Source organism: Tauraco erythrolophus, chromosome 22 (genome assembly GCF_009769465.1).
Source record: "Tauraco erythrolophus isolate bTauEry1 chromosome 22, bTauEry1.pri, whole genome shotgun sequence".
NCBI lineage: Eukaryota > Metazoa > Chordata > Aves > Musophagiformes > Musophagidae > Tauraco > Tauraco erythrolophus.
In genome coordinates, this window is record NC_141486.1 from 4,205,808 (window position 1) to 4,220,547 (window position 14,740).

The following is a 14,740-nucleotide window of genomic DNA, read 5'->3' on the forward strand; positions in this document are numbered from 1 at the left end:
CGAAGAGCGAACACTGCTGAAGTATTGCTCTCTGTTTACGGAAGGCTTTGGTTGGGATTAATCACTGAATTAGTCTAGTTTTAAACTTGCAAATCCTTCTATAATCAATGATGTTCTACAGAGAAAAAACAGAAGCAATTGAGTGGTGAATCAGATCTGGTATTTATTCAGAAGAAAGGGCCTGATCCATCTCAATTTTTCCTAAGCACCAGTCAGCCACATCTCCGTGGAAGCTAGTGATGAGATCAACATCAGACACTATTTGAAAAAGAGGGAGAGCTCGTTCCAGGGCTTGTGCTGGAACAAGCTGAATCACAGCTCCCTCTCTATGTGCTGTGTCAGTAGTATGTAGGGATAACACTACCAAAAACACCCACAACCCTCTCTGAGGTTTTTGTGATCTATGAGATGAAGCTGTAGATCCATGCTGTATTCACTTGCCCAGAGAGTTTGTTTTGCATCTGCTGAGTACTGGTGCAGCAGTTTCCAAAGTGGAGTGCTCCTTACCTCTGCTGTGATCGACGGGTCTTGAGTGCTGCATCCTGCCAGCAGAGTTGCTGGAGCTGGGGAGGGGGTGCAGTAAACCAGGGCACAGCTCGAGGTTTCCTGGATCAAGGCCAAAGGAGAGCACGGAGAACAAAGCAAATATTAGCCCGGATTTCAGCAGCTACAAGTTAAATTGGAAAACAAAAGAAGAAAAATTAAATGGGGTAGGTGTTACTGCTCCTGAATTGAGCAGCACTGAAGCAGCATTTCTCCCTCGCTCTTTCTGTGGCTCCTCTATGAACAATTCAGTGTATATATATTTCTGGCACAAAGCAGTGAGTCCTATGATTCTTGATTGTAATTATAATAATGAGTTTCAGAAAGCCTTCAAGTGGTTCTGGGCATTATAATAAGGGTTTAGGACACTATTGTTTAAAAAGCAAGTGTTAGTTGAATATCAAAGCAACTTTTGGAGGAGAGCTGGGGTGATGCTGAGAGGAGGCTCCCCCTGTACAATGTAAAGAGAAACCAGTCACTTGTTTTTCTTTTCCTATTCAGAGTCTTCACAGCAGAGATGGCTACGTGGGGTGCCCCAAGCTTTCGTACTGCCGGAGAGAAAGCACAAAAGCCATCGCAGCTTCTGGAAGGGGTGAGGGGAGTGAGACAGAGACTAGAGGCTGATGCATTCATAAAACAAGGGAGTTAGGAAGAGATTCATCCTCTGCAAGCCCTACAGTCACTGTCACTCCTGCTCCTCTCCACGCATTTAGAGATTTCTCTTGGCCTCAGCAGTAGTTGGTGCTTTGAAGACATAAAATGATTTTTTTTACTGCTGAGATGTTCAGCAACTGAACTGGGATTATTTATTTTTTGCTGCATGGCACAACGAGGCTCAGGGGAACAGTCTGACTGGTGACACGAAAGCCCCTTGAGGGGACCTGGGTGCCAGGGACAACCTGGCTGTAAATGTCCATCCACACTGCCACAGGATCTGCTGGGTGAGCCGCTCTCAGCCCTCCCCGAGGGCTCATTAACCTGCCTTGGCAGTGCCCGTCCTCTGTACTTTGTGGTTTATGAGTCCAGGAGGGAAAAGGCTATGTAAACAATTAAATTTTCACCATTTACCCAGCAGAGAAAAGGTAGATCTGTTTTTGGAAGACGCAAAACTTTTCACAGTACTATAAATGGGGAAAATATAATGATTCAAACAGAAACACACACTCATATTTGCCTTTGTAATAGGAAGCAAATTTCCGAAAGAAAACTCTCAAAGTTCTCATGTTTCCAAACCTGCTGGCATGCATTGTTGTTTGGAAGCGTTGACTGTGCAGCAGGTAGCTTTGATATTGTTTACTTGTTTGGGTGACTACATGAACAGCCAACCAAACATCCATGCACGTCTGCATTCATCTCTCATCTAAATAGCTGAACATATTCCAGTTATTAAAGCATCTGTTTTACTCAGGTCATAAAAACAGATGGAGACGAAGCTCCAAAGAGCTGTTGCATCCAAACTATTTCATTTCATTTGTAATGGGAATGTGCCCTGATTTCACAATGTACATCGTTTGACCCATGCTAAATACCAGCACAGCTGAAGCTCCGGTTTGACTGGCATTGCAGAGGGTGAGGTCTCCGAGACAGACCATCATCATGCGCCGGCATCGTCGCCAAGATGCGGTGTGCAGTCAGGGCTCTGAGCGGAGCGAGCTCTCATTAGCGTGATTGCATTTGTGGTCTCCACACTGCAGCAGAGACATTATGTAAAAGCTGAAAACTAAATCATTTGCATTGACTCTTGCCTGGATCTGGCTGGCTGCAGGAACGGCTCTGCGGGAGTGCTCCCTTCGCCTCCCCAAGAACCAGCATAGACTTCCCGTGTCAGTTAAAAAATCAACAAGAAAGAGCAGCTGGTTTCTCTGGGCTGACTTATACTTGACAGGAACAGGTTGAAACTTTTTTGGAAGAGTGTTTGTCCTTTGGGAAATGCAATTTTGTAGGTGGTTTATGTAATTTAATGAGGTAGCGTAGTGAATATATGGAAATTGTCATAGCAGGGTTTCTGGTTTAGTATTGCATAGCGTTGTAATCTTGGAGCAGAAGCTTTGCATGGAAACAGTGATTTTTCGCAGTGTTTTGGAGGGGTTGGAAAAAAAGGATTTCAACTAAAAGTTAAATTGCTCCACAAGATCATTTTAAAAAATGTCTATTTAGGCTTTTGCTGTTGTTTCTCAGAACACATTTTCATTCTGAAATTTCTATTTACATAATCTGACTAGCCTCCCAAAACACACTGAAAATGTAAAAATGTTTCCACCCACCCAAATTAAAAACCACAGATTTTGTTCTGTGGGAAAACTCGGGAATTTTCATTTTTGTACCATGCTGAAAAGCAGAACTTTTCACAAAATGGAAATTCCACTTCCATGACAGCTCTTACCCTGACCATCTGAAAGTTAAACCTTCCCCTGCCTTTATCACACGTGAGCAGTAAAAAACCACTGAAGATTCCCCAGAATGAATTTCACAAAGTGCCTTTTGCAAAACATCTTGAATAGGTGCAGTCAGTCGATATGAACGGCCTGAGACTGAGAGCAATTGAACATGGTAGGAAAGAAGCAATTCCTTATAAGGTGTTCTTTGCCATCACAGCCCCGGCTGAGAATCGGGACAAACGACAGCAAAATGTGATTTGTGGGAGAAGAGCCCATCTGCCAGCGCCAACCTTCCTCAGCTTCAAGGTCATATGGAGGGCAAAGCCAACAATCCGCCAGCCTCAACCTCCCTGTGCTGCTGCGGACACGGAGAGAAATAATAATTGAGGACAGTGCTGTTAAAAGCCTTGAAAACCAAGAAAAAGGAATAGGAAGAATGGGAAAGAGATTGGTGCGGCATCTCAGAGGAAGTGGCCACAATTTAGCAGCTGGGTGAACTTTAGTTACTGGAAGTGGTTTGGTCCCAGGGTGTCCAGCACTGACAGCCTAAAGCACCTAAAAGGCAGAAGTTTTGTGGTGAGTCTGCAGATGCTGCTTTTTCGCGTAATGGTGATAGGAAAATATTTTTAAATCAGCATCTATAAGTTGCTGTTAAATCAGGATTTGAATACAGGTGCCTGTTCAGAGAGAGACTAAGGCAGCAGTGGTGAGTGGTGTGTTTTTCCATCACTCCTGAGAAGAGGGAGGTCATTTTGCTCTGTTCAGCTGAGAAGAGCCCAGATTCAGGACCTGTGAGGTCCTCACCCTGGTGCTTTCTTGCTGGAAGAGCCTGTTCGCCCTCTCGAAACATCATCTTGAGGCATCCGGAATGAAATAGTGCTATGCATGCTTTTGCAAGCTAGTTTAGATTGGAGTAGCATTCAGTACCTCTATCAGTGCTGTTCCTATGCATGTGGAAGAGGGGGACTGAGTCACCATTTAGTTATATTTAAATGTGGATGAAACTCTGGCCTTGATATCTGTTATGTACATGCCTTCATGTGTTCATTAGGGGAGACTTAAACCCATTCTGCAATGCTCTATATAGCTTCAGTCTGTAAAGTGTGATTTTAGCTACTATTGTCACTGGATGCCCTATCAGAGGAGCATGACAGCACTTCCCTTAACATTCCCTTGCATTGCTTCCCCCCCCACAGCCTCCCCTTTTAGCAAATGAAATATCTGCACCTGAAAGCACGTCTATATGTACCAGCTGCCCAAATTACATCTTTGGGCCGCTTCAGCTTTAGCAATGGCATTAACATGTCCTCTGTCCTTGCAGCACCCTCACGGCCCGTGTGACAGACCTGGGTCTATTCAGGATGGATGGAAATGAGCATCGTGTGGGTACCAACCTTGTTCTGCAGGAGATGCGGTGGGGCTGACAGCCCTTGGGGCTCCAGCTCAGGCAGGTGGCTAGAATTAAAGCACGTCAGCATCTCTGGAGGGCCACAGCCCTGGAGAGCAAAAACAGCCCAGTCCAGCCCTCCCTTTGTGCCTGCCAGGCTACACAATGTATAGAGGGAGTGAACAAGTACATAGAAAAATCCTCCAGGTCACTGCTTGTTATTCTTAACTCTGTTTATAGTCATTACTCAATTACAGGACACAAGTTACGGGAGGAGACAGTCCCAAGGCAGTACACATCTGCTTGCCGATTCTAACCCCTGTATCTGAGCCCTCCCGTTAACAGGACATACCCCCTTCCCCCGGCCTGTCTGAGCCCCCCTCTCACACGGGTCTCTGTGCTGTGAACTGATGGGCAAAGCGTGGGCTCCCCTTCCCCAAAGGCTGTAGGCACCCGCAGCACCCCGTCTTCAGCACCATCCCTCGCTGAGCCGCAGCTGAGGTGGTGCCCGAAGCAGAGCGTTAAGGAGAGGGTTGAAAGGGTCACGAAAGTAAAGTCTTGACCATGTCTACAAACCAGATGTGTAGCAGGGAGAAGGTATACAGCCCCCACTCTTCCAAATTCCTCCCACAGGAGCTGCTCAAAGCCCATCCCTTACCAGCAGTGGGACAAGTCCTCAGCCGAGGCGGAACCCCTGCTGCAGGGCTCAGCCCTCACCCCTCCAGCTGGAGGATTTCCGACACAGCGGCAGCTCGGGGATCAGAGAACAGCTGCAGCCTCCCCTGCCCCAGCTCCTCCCTCCCTTATCGCCACATCTGGAGTACTAAGCAAATAACAATGGGGTATTGTTAGGCAAAAGAGATTTAATTGCAGCCTGTACTTCTGAGAGGGTAAAATGGGCTTTTCTCCAAATCTAATCTCCAGTCTTTATCTTTTCTTCTTCCCCGCTCTCATGCTTTCCCTCTCCATGAAGTTCCTCTTTTCTCTCTCTCAGCTCCTAGCCAGGAGCTAGTGATCAACCCAAAATGTACGAAAGAAGAGAGAGATGCCCTTTCTTTTTTTAACTTTTTTTTTAAACTCTTAATCCTTTGGAGAGTTTTGGTCCACAAGAAAGATTAGCAGTAATTCCCCTGCCATCGCCTGCTTCCAAAGCTCTGACAATTCAGTCTCCCGAGATCCCCTAAACTCACTGCTGAATACATTAGCCAGAGGACACGGAGTGAGCTTGAGGACACTGTTATCCCGTGTCCCCTCGCTGCGGCCTGGCAGTCCAGTTCAATGCACCTGGCCCCTGGGTGAGCACCTCCTCTCTCAGTAAACCAAGAAAAACCCAAACTTGCCCAATGTGGCAGCAAAAGACATGCCTGAGAGTCGCTCTCCTTTCCTGTCTCACCAGCTTTGTCTGAGTGATGGAGCTGGTGGGAGGTGTTATCCCCTCCCCTGTCCAGAGATGCAGTCTCTCCCTTTTCTGAGCAGTGAGTTCTGCTGGGAAAGGCACGCTGCGATCTCTGCCTGGCTTTGGATGTTGCTGAGCCTCTTTAGATGAGAAATGCTGCCCGTTGTCTTTGTCCTGCCTAATTTTCTCCGTTGGTAAAATGGGGACCACAACCTGCTGGCTCGTATTTACCGGAGTGAAGCGCTAAGGGGGAGGTGGGGTCTGGACCAGAGCCCGGGAAAGCTGCACTTTCTATTCCTCAACTCCATTTACCCCATCTTGGGGTTTTGAAATCCTTCTCTACAGCTCTCCCCATGCCAGCAAACATGTGGCCGGAGCCAGATCCTTCCATCCCCTTTCCCATCACTGCTTCTGCTCGCGGACACTTAAGTTTTACTTTCTTTAAGGGAAATCAGTGCACTGACGGTAGCACAAGAAAAACCAATATTTGGCTCCCAGGATCCTCTTTGCAATTCTGCCTCACCAGTACAGCCCTCCCTGCCGAGGTGTTTCTTTTTGCCGTCCCTTCACTGACACTGTAGTTGTTAAAACAGGCTGTTAATAAGAAAACTCACAGTCTTTCCCCTCTCTGCTCCTCCTGAGACTGTGGCCCACGTCCTTCCGACCTGCACAGAGTCAGCAAGTTTCAGTTCCCCGCCGCTTACCCCCCGGTGCTGAGCTGGGCCAGCCTCACTCTACGCTTTGCCAGTTTTCCCCATCTCTCACTGCCGCTGGCAGCGGCGGAGGGCAGGTGGGTGCAGCATTCACCCCCCAACCTCGGACAGAAACTGCCTGGGCTGCGTTATTCTGAGCCCTGATGGCAATACAAGGATGCCTGACTGCTAAAAAGTGCCACAGCTGGAGGTCCTCTGTGCGCTGGGCATGGAGATGCCCTTCTGTCATCCTCGGAGTTGCCAGGGGGAGCGAAGGGCGAAAAGATGCTGGGACTGGAGCCTAAGAAAAATCTGGGGAGTTGCTTGCCCTCCATGATAGCTGTTCCTCTTGGAAAAAAGGGAATGTTTTATAAAAGGCTCATGAAAGCAAAGTATATCATGATTTCAGCGTGAGCAGACAGCAAGTGAGATAGGAGCATCCCCTCAGATTTGCCTGCCGGAGGTTATTTACCTCGGGAAGCTGCTGAATAAAAGATATAAAAATACAGGAGAAAGTAGTATTATTTGCTCCTTTCAAAGCTTGACGGGAGGCAGAAAAACATTATAAGGGGTATCTTTGAGTCTTGCCAGCCTGGATTTGTCAGGGCAGAGTTTTCACGGAGCGCTCTCCGGGTGACCCAGTTTCCGAGACACAGGCACACACACGTTCACGGACACACACTCCGAGCCACAATCCACAACTTTAATAACTGTGTGACATACAAAGGAGATTTTGATGCAAAGTGGAGCTGACAGAGAAATGGAAGGAAGTATCTATTTTTTTGCCTTTCTCCCCCCTCCTCCAGTACCACACCAGGATTACAGTCAAGGTGGTTCCAACCTTCAGCAAGGACTGATGTTTTTGTGGGTTCTGCTTTTAATGACATTTAACAAGAAGCAGTAGCTCAGGGGAAGGGGAAACGAGGGTTTTCTTTTCTTTTCAGGAAGAATTTACTAGGCCTGTCAGGACTAAATGCATGAAGCAAATGCATATGGGACAGCAAAGGGGGCTTAATAGCTTTGCTGCTGGTAACCACAAAACAGCTCTGAGACAGGGTTTGCCAGCCCTGTCATGCATCTGATGAAACATCTGTGTGTGTCAAAGTGTGCATCTGAGGGTATGTCACAGCAGTGTGGTCACACTGGGGTTTCACCATCATCTATGGTTTTCAGGCTGTGGGTATGGTGTGGGTGACGTGAAGGTATAGTTATATAGCAGTAATCTCTGTTTGTCTCTGAAAACTTCCCCTCAAGGATCAGGTGGTGGATGCTCCAGTCGAGGTGATGGATGTCACTTCCCTCACCATGATTTTATCAGTTTTCTATAGGATCCCCATATTAGCCTGGGTGGATTTGGCAAGATCCCAGGGCAGGTGCTGGCTGGAGAGATGCTCCAGGGTGGGTAACCAGCTCAGGATTGACCTGGAATGAGTCCAGGCATTCCAAAAAGCTTACAGTCTTCCCTAAGTCATGCCAGGCTGTTGGACTGACTGCAGGCAGGCTGATTCCATGTCCTTAAAGCAAAACGTAGAGACTAGTTGCTTTTATATTGCACCAAACTAAAAATGAAACATCCTCATAAAATCTGGGTCTTAGGAAGGAACTATACATCGCAGAGGAAGGAACAAGAAAAACAGCCAAGGGGATGAATGCTGGGCCAAATTCTGTCCTTTCTTGAGATTTCCCAGGACTTGTTCATGACAGCGACAGTCCTTGGAGCAGTGATTTGGTTTGGACCTCCACTTAGAAAACATTCTTTAACCATAGATAAGCTGGTGATGCCTTGTTTCCCTCCAGGACACTGTAAGTGGGTAGACTCAAACTTCTGAAAACAGAGCAATGGAGAAATGGGGAAGACAACACTAGTGCGGAGCTGTTGCAGCCCTCATTGTGTGAGCTTGCAGAAGGCAGTGGGCAGAGCTCAGTAGAGATGGTGCCAAATAAAGAGGAAAATAAAAGGAGAAGGTGCTTTTGTCTGCGCTATGTGGTGGTGATGCAATTCCCATGTGCATTTCTGTCATGTGAACTTTAGCAGATGGTAGACACATTTGCTAGACTAAGTTGGGAGACCTTGTCAGAAATCCCCCCACATCTCGAGGCTTCCAGTCTGCTCCATTGGAGACATCCAGCTGCTGAGGCTCTGGCAGGGACCTTCTCCTCCTGGGGACTGACAGCTCTTTTGTGAAGGGACCTGGCAGGAGATGCACAGATCATTCAGCAGGAGCATCTGCTGGCACCCTGGTGAGATTAGCAAGCTAGAGAAAATAAGTCCTCCCATGCCAAACAGGTCATACAACTGCAGCAGGGTGGTGGCAACTTGCTGTAAGAAAAATTTTGTGGTTTTGACTAATTTGGGGGAAAACCGTTTGTCTTACGGTGTGGGGAATTTTTAATTAGCAAGTGTGGGTCTGCGGTGGGGAAAAGACAGTCCTTGGCGGTGGGTGCAGAGCCACGTCAGTGAGCGTATGACACATGGGATACGTTTGTGTGTTGGGGAAATGCAGCTTTGAGCTTCTATTTCTCTGCCCAGCCCCTGTTCGGGTGGGGAGACCTCTACCCCCACCCCTCCAGCTGGAGGGGAGAGCACCCATGAGGCCAGAGACTCCGTCCCCCATGGGACGAACTGGCCGAGAGCTCCTCGGTCGCCATCGGAGCTGAGCTCAGAGCAGATGCTCCAGGCCACTGAACGGGCTGCTCTCCTCTGGCTTCGTGCGACGGGGCGGTGATAGCTGCGTAGTCCTTGCTACCCTTTGCATCTGATATCCAAACAGAGCGCGAGGAGATGACAGCAACACGTGTCCCCCTGACACCCGGAGAATATAACGATATTGCTGTGAAAATGAGGCTGCTGCCGCACAGCTAAACTCTGAACCCTTCCCTCTGCGAAGGAGCTATGATTAGAATCTCATCTCGCTCTATATTGCACAGCACCTGCAGAAGAAAATCCCACCCAGCAGCACGTAACTATTTTTAAAGGCTTTTTTTCTAATGTGCTGAGAGATGGGGCTGGTGAGAATCCTGTTGGTGCCGTGGATTTCTTTCAAACCCCTTGCAGAAGAGGATGGAGCTAGACTTGGGGAAGGTGGCTCAGAATGAAGGAAGTGGAAGAATTATTTTGCCAAGTCTGAAGCTTGTGCCAGCTCTTCGCACTGGAAAGATGAGTTTCAACATCTTCCGCGTCTAATTTTTTTTTAAATTTGCCGTACCCAAGTCAGCGAGATGCCTCCAGAAACCTGCTGCGTGAGACTTGTGTGCTTTGGCTGCATGTCTGGACACACAGGAAGGACACAAGGGTCTATTTCGTGGGAAATGCAGGCAGGAGCACATCCCAGCGATGCTCTGCTCTCCTGCTCAGGGCTGCATGTCGGGTCGGTGCCTGTAGCTGCTGGGCACCGCAGTCCGAGGTGGGGAAAGCCACTGCGAACGGGCAGGGAAGACCAAGGGGCCAAAAGAATCCTGCCCTTGGGATGTGGGACATGATGACCTGTGAATTTCGGGCTGGCAGTGCCAAAATGGCAGTGGACATTTTGTAGGTGAATAGATCTACCAACAAGCCTCAGTAGCGTCTGGGAATGGCGAGTGAGGATAAGGGCGGACAGTTTGAAGCAAAGCCCCACTTTCCACTTGATATGCTGCTCGTGGATGGAGTTTTACGGTGTTCAAACATAATTCACTCTCTGACTGCAACCAGAGAAATGTATTACATTTATCTTAATAAAACAAGTGGCTTTGCAAGCAGTGTAACGTAGGAAGCCTGGTTTCCTACGGCGTCTCCCGTGTGGGTTCTCTGGTGTCTCACAGAACGACTGAGCTCGCATCACATCCTGGGAGTGAGATGGAAAGTGGAAGGATGATGGGAAGAAGTGCTAATTTGAGTATATTACAAAGCTTCTTAGAACTTACTTCCTCTGAGATGTCTCTTCTTCCATCGAATCTGATTGCAGGCCAGCAGGTTTAGAAAGCTCTTACGCAGGGCCTGTGGGCCATCTATCCCCATCACATACACCTTGTTTCCTTGGAAAACTCTGTTAAAAAAAAAACAAAACAGATCTGACCTGAAATCCCTACAAATCATTTGTCATTATATCCCACGAGTTTGACCCACATAGCTGTGCTTTTCATGGCTGACATTTACCACCAGGGCTCTGTAGTTTCGATGGAGATCAGCATTAACCTGAGAAAAAGGTCCTGCCTAGTATGTCCAGTGACCATACAGATTGTGGATGGAGCATGCAGCATTAAATAGATGTACCCAGCCACAAAACCACTTCCCTTTTTTTATAATACAGGCCAACAGAGATTTGAAAAATGTTCCATTTCTGTATAGAAAGACTATTTTTAAAATTGAACAGTTAGTCCTCTATTGACTTTCAATTTCCATCCTCTTACATTTCCATAGCAACTCTGGCCATTTATGCATTTAACTTTCCTCTTTCATATCATTTCAAGTGGTCTCAAGTGCTGTGAAAGGGTTAAACCAGTGTTTCAAATGTCTCCTAGTTTTTAAGCAATTACTTGAAAACACATATATATTTTTTAGGCTAAATTGACAAGTTTATGGTTTAATGAAAACTGGCTCTGCAATATTTGCCCTGAAAACCCCTTCAGGGTGATAACAAGAATGAGTCACAACCTCTCTCCTCTCACCTTGCCTTCTGTTATTACTGTGTTCAGAATTCTCATACGGAATCCAAACTTGCAGCTGCGATAGCTGTGACAAATAGCTGGATATTGGGTACGTTTACACTTTGGCAACTCTGGATCTTTTTTTCTTTATTTGCATGTTTACTGGGGAACTGTGAGAAAGTAAGTGCACTTCACAACTTTTTGTGCTTCTGGGCTTGGGGCAGAGATGCGAGTTCACCATGACCATCTAGAGTGAAGAGTTAGCGTTCCCACCAACAAGCTGGAGGGTGTTTGGTGGGAATGTAGTAACCCCCTCTGAGACCTTGGGGTCAGAGAGGGCTTGGGTAGGTGCAGGAAGCCTTGGTGCAGGAAGTTGGGCAGCCTTGGGCACCATGGTGATTCTCCATGCGTGACACTGGAGAGCCCCGCCAAGTAGGCATTGTTGACTGAGCTCCTTGGAGAGCAGATTAGTTTTGAAGTCTTGGATAATGGCTATATGGGGCACCGGGAAGACAGCTTTTAGGCAGTAATCCTCTTCTAAGTCCACACTTACCATTTCCTCCCTGTAGGTTTCATAGCTGGAAGCTCTGGTGGGGCTTTCATCCTGGCAACCTCTTGACGTTCAGTTTACATTGCCAATGCAGCTTGTCCTTTCCACCCCTCCTCATCCTGTTGATTATTCCCATCACTTACTGGGGAAGGATGTCCCCAGGAAAACAAATGGGTGACTTGCAGCACAGAGAAATATGGGATATATTTCCCTCGAGACCTGGTGACACACTCAAGTGAAGCACGAAGGAGAACATGCAGCTTTGGGTAGACTTTTTCACTATGACTGTGTTCACCTTGGGCACTGATAACCCACAGTCGCTCTGCAGCAAGGACAAACCTAACTGACCAAGGTGCTTAAGTGCCAAAGGCATTTTAAAATTTTTAATGGGCCTGGGACTCTAAATCTCATTGACTTTCAAATCGACTGCGCAGATCAATGCACAATGTCCTGACAAGGCAAGATGGTTTCCTACAAAATGTCCTCCCACACATCAGCCAGTCCACTTTTACACTGCTCCAGCACCTTGGGATTCCGTTCTAATCTTCTCCTACTGGGAGCTGCCTCGTGAATCCTAGAGCCAGACCTTCAGGTGTTTTTGTGCAAAGATACATGTAAGCAAATGATGGAACCGATGCAACTATTTAAGAGCTTAACTCCCTGCTTAGATGGATCTGAAAATCCTATGAAAGTGCTTCTTTGCACCTTAAGTGTCTGAACACCTTTGAAAATGCATTCTTGGATCACTTAGGGATGGAAGGCCAGAGGATTTGTGCTCCTAACTCACTACTCCCTAAAGATATATCTGGTTTTGTTTGCGTTGTGCTGATGGCCCATGTCTCATTCCATCACTTGTGGTGTTCCTTGGTGAAGAACTCTAAATAATTCCTCCTCGTCCCTTACTCTTGACACCTTCCTGAGTATTTGCAGGCCGTTATTAAATCACGGTTTTACTCATCCTTTATCTGACCTGTACATAATTAGTTCCTTTAATCTTTCCTCATAGGTCAATCCTTCTAAATCCTTAATCATCTCTATCTCCTTTTCCTGGAGCCCCTCCAATTTGCTGACAGGTGGGTTTTTTTCCTTTTATTTTGCATCAAGAAACAGCATACCCCACAAGTTCCGAGTGCTTTGCAGACTGACTGAAGGCAGCGTGGGGCTGTGGGTTTCCCCGTGGGATTGCCTCTGGCACAGCCTGGTGAACAACAAATTGTGTAGGAAGGGACCAAACCACCTCCTGCTAATAGCAATTTGGCTCTGCTAGCAAGGACTGGCTCTCCACACCTGGCTCTTTGCTGTCACAAAACCTGCATTCCTTTCCAGCTGAGTGCTTTTGGTGACAGAAAGAAGAGTAAGATTTCCAAGTGTCTCAAGTTCACTGTCCAAGCTCAGAAGTTGAGCTGCTTTAGCTGGTCTTGGCTGTGTCCATTTCCTCCAGCTAAGGATGCTCAGGGCTGGCAGGTAGGTACTCTGAAAAAGGGGCAAGGAACGAGTGTCCTGGCAGCTGGAGGTGCTGGGATGGGGGAAGGCAAGAACCAGCACTGGCAGCTGGTAGGAGAGAAAGACTCTTTTATTGCTTGCACTAGTGCTAGACACGGAGGAGAGGTGTTGCGTCATGCATTCCACCAAAAGGAGCTCTTTCTTCACCACTTTTGTGTCCCTGTTAGACAGGTTATCAGCACTGCTATCCTGACAGCCCTTTGCAATGCAGAAGAGCTGTAGGAGTCTAGCGCTTCTGTCCACGTGGACCACACCACCAGGCTGATTCCCTTGACTGTTTGTCCCACACCCCTGAGACCTCCCACTGCCGGAGCTCCCATCTACCTGCTCTTGCCAGGGAAGGATGCTGCTAGGTTCCCACTGCTGCTGCATCCCAAACACAGACAGCCTGTGCCCGGCTCCGTATTCCTGCCCAGAATAGCGTGGCCTCTTTTGCTTTGCTCATAAGAATACTATTCCTGCACTTTAATTTATTTATTTTTTTTACATTACGTTTGTCCTCAGTCCTTCCCTCTGAGGATTTGACAACCTTTCTCAGCTGATATTGCGTCACCTTCACACTAACCTTGGCAGGTAACAGCAGGATGGGAAAGCTGAAGCAGCACAGAAGGGATGGAAGGCAGAGCCCTGGCCCTCCAGGCTGCCTTGGTGCTCCTGGCCCCTCTGCTGTCTGAAAGCAAGGGCCCCACAAGGTGCAGACTTTCTGGGGGAACATGATGGAGTAGTGACCACTTGGCATCTATTTAGGCTTGAGTGTTCTATCCTAAATGAACACTTGTAGTTTTTTCTCCAGGAAGCCCAGCTCCTTCTTTCTCCCAAGCAGGTGCATCAGGGTGCTCCCTGTCACACACTTTACCTAAAGACAAAGGCCACCTTCCTCTCCTTTCCTTTTATTAATCATAATTTGCCTCCGGATTGGACTGATTGCAAAAGAAAATAAAGCCATGAGAGGGTGGTAGAATTTTTCAGCTAAAAGCTGTCTTGTGGCTCCCAAACCATCAAACACCTGACAAAACCTGCATCTTAAGATATTTGTCGTCCTGCAATGAGTTTGCTTTCCCTTTTTCCACCCATCCTAGCAAAACCTTGCAAGTGGTGCATGATAGTCATCCTGACTCCTCGGGGATGACAGGGAGTTTGACCTGGTCTGGCACTGCACAAACACGGTGAGATCTGCCTGGTTACGTGGAAACAAACCATTTTTGTGCTGTGATATTCACATGTGCTTTCTGGTGACCATTATGTGCTCCAGGTTTGGTGTGATGGTATAAGCAAAGGATCGGGCTGTGGCTCTCAGTGGACGTGGACTGGTGGAGTTAAACAGTTGAGACTGTCTCTCAAATGTGCCTAGAGGCACCCGCCTGTGCATAACGAGGATGTAAAGCTGCATGTTTATGCAAGTACTTCTGGAGATCATGGGGAAGGCTGCTGACAGAGAAGTTTTTACTTGACAAGGATGTGAAATATCTTATCAATGCAACAAGGGTCACCCTGAGCCCAAGCAATGGCTGGGAGCAACGTGACCTTAGAAAGCAGATTAGCAAAGTGGACGGAGTATGGCCATGCCGTTCCTGTGCCCCTCCCAAGGGCTAAAAGCACAGTCCATAGCCCTCTGGGAGCCCAGAGCTGGGTACCTGACCTTCACCTTCCCCTGGCACCAGCAGC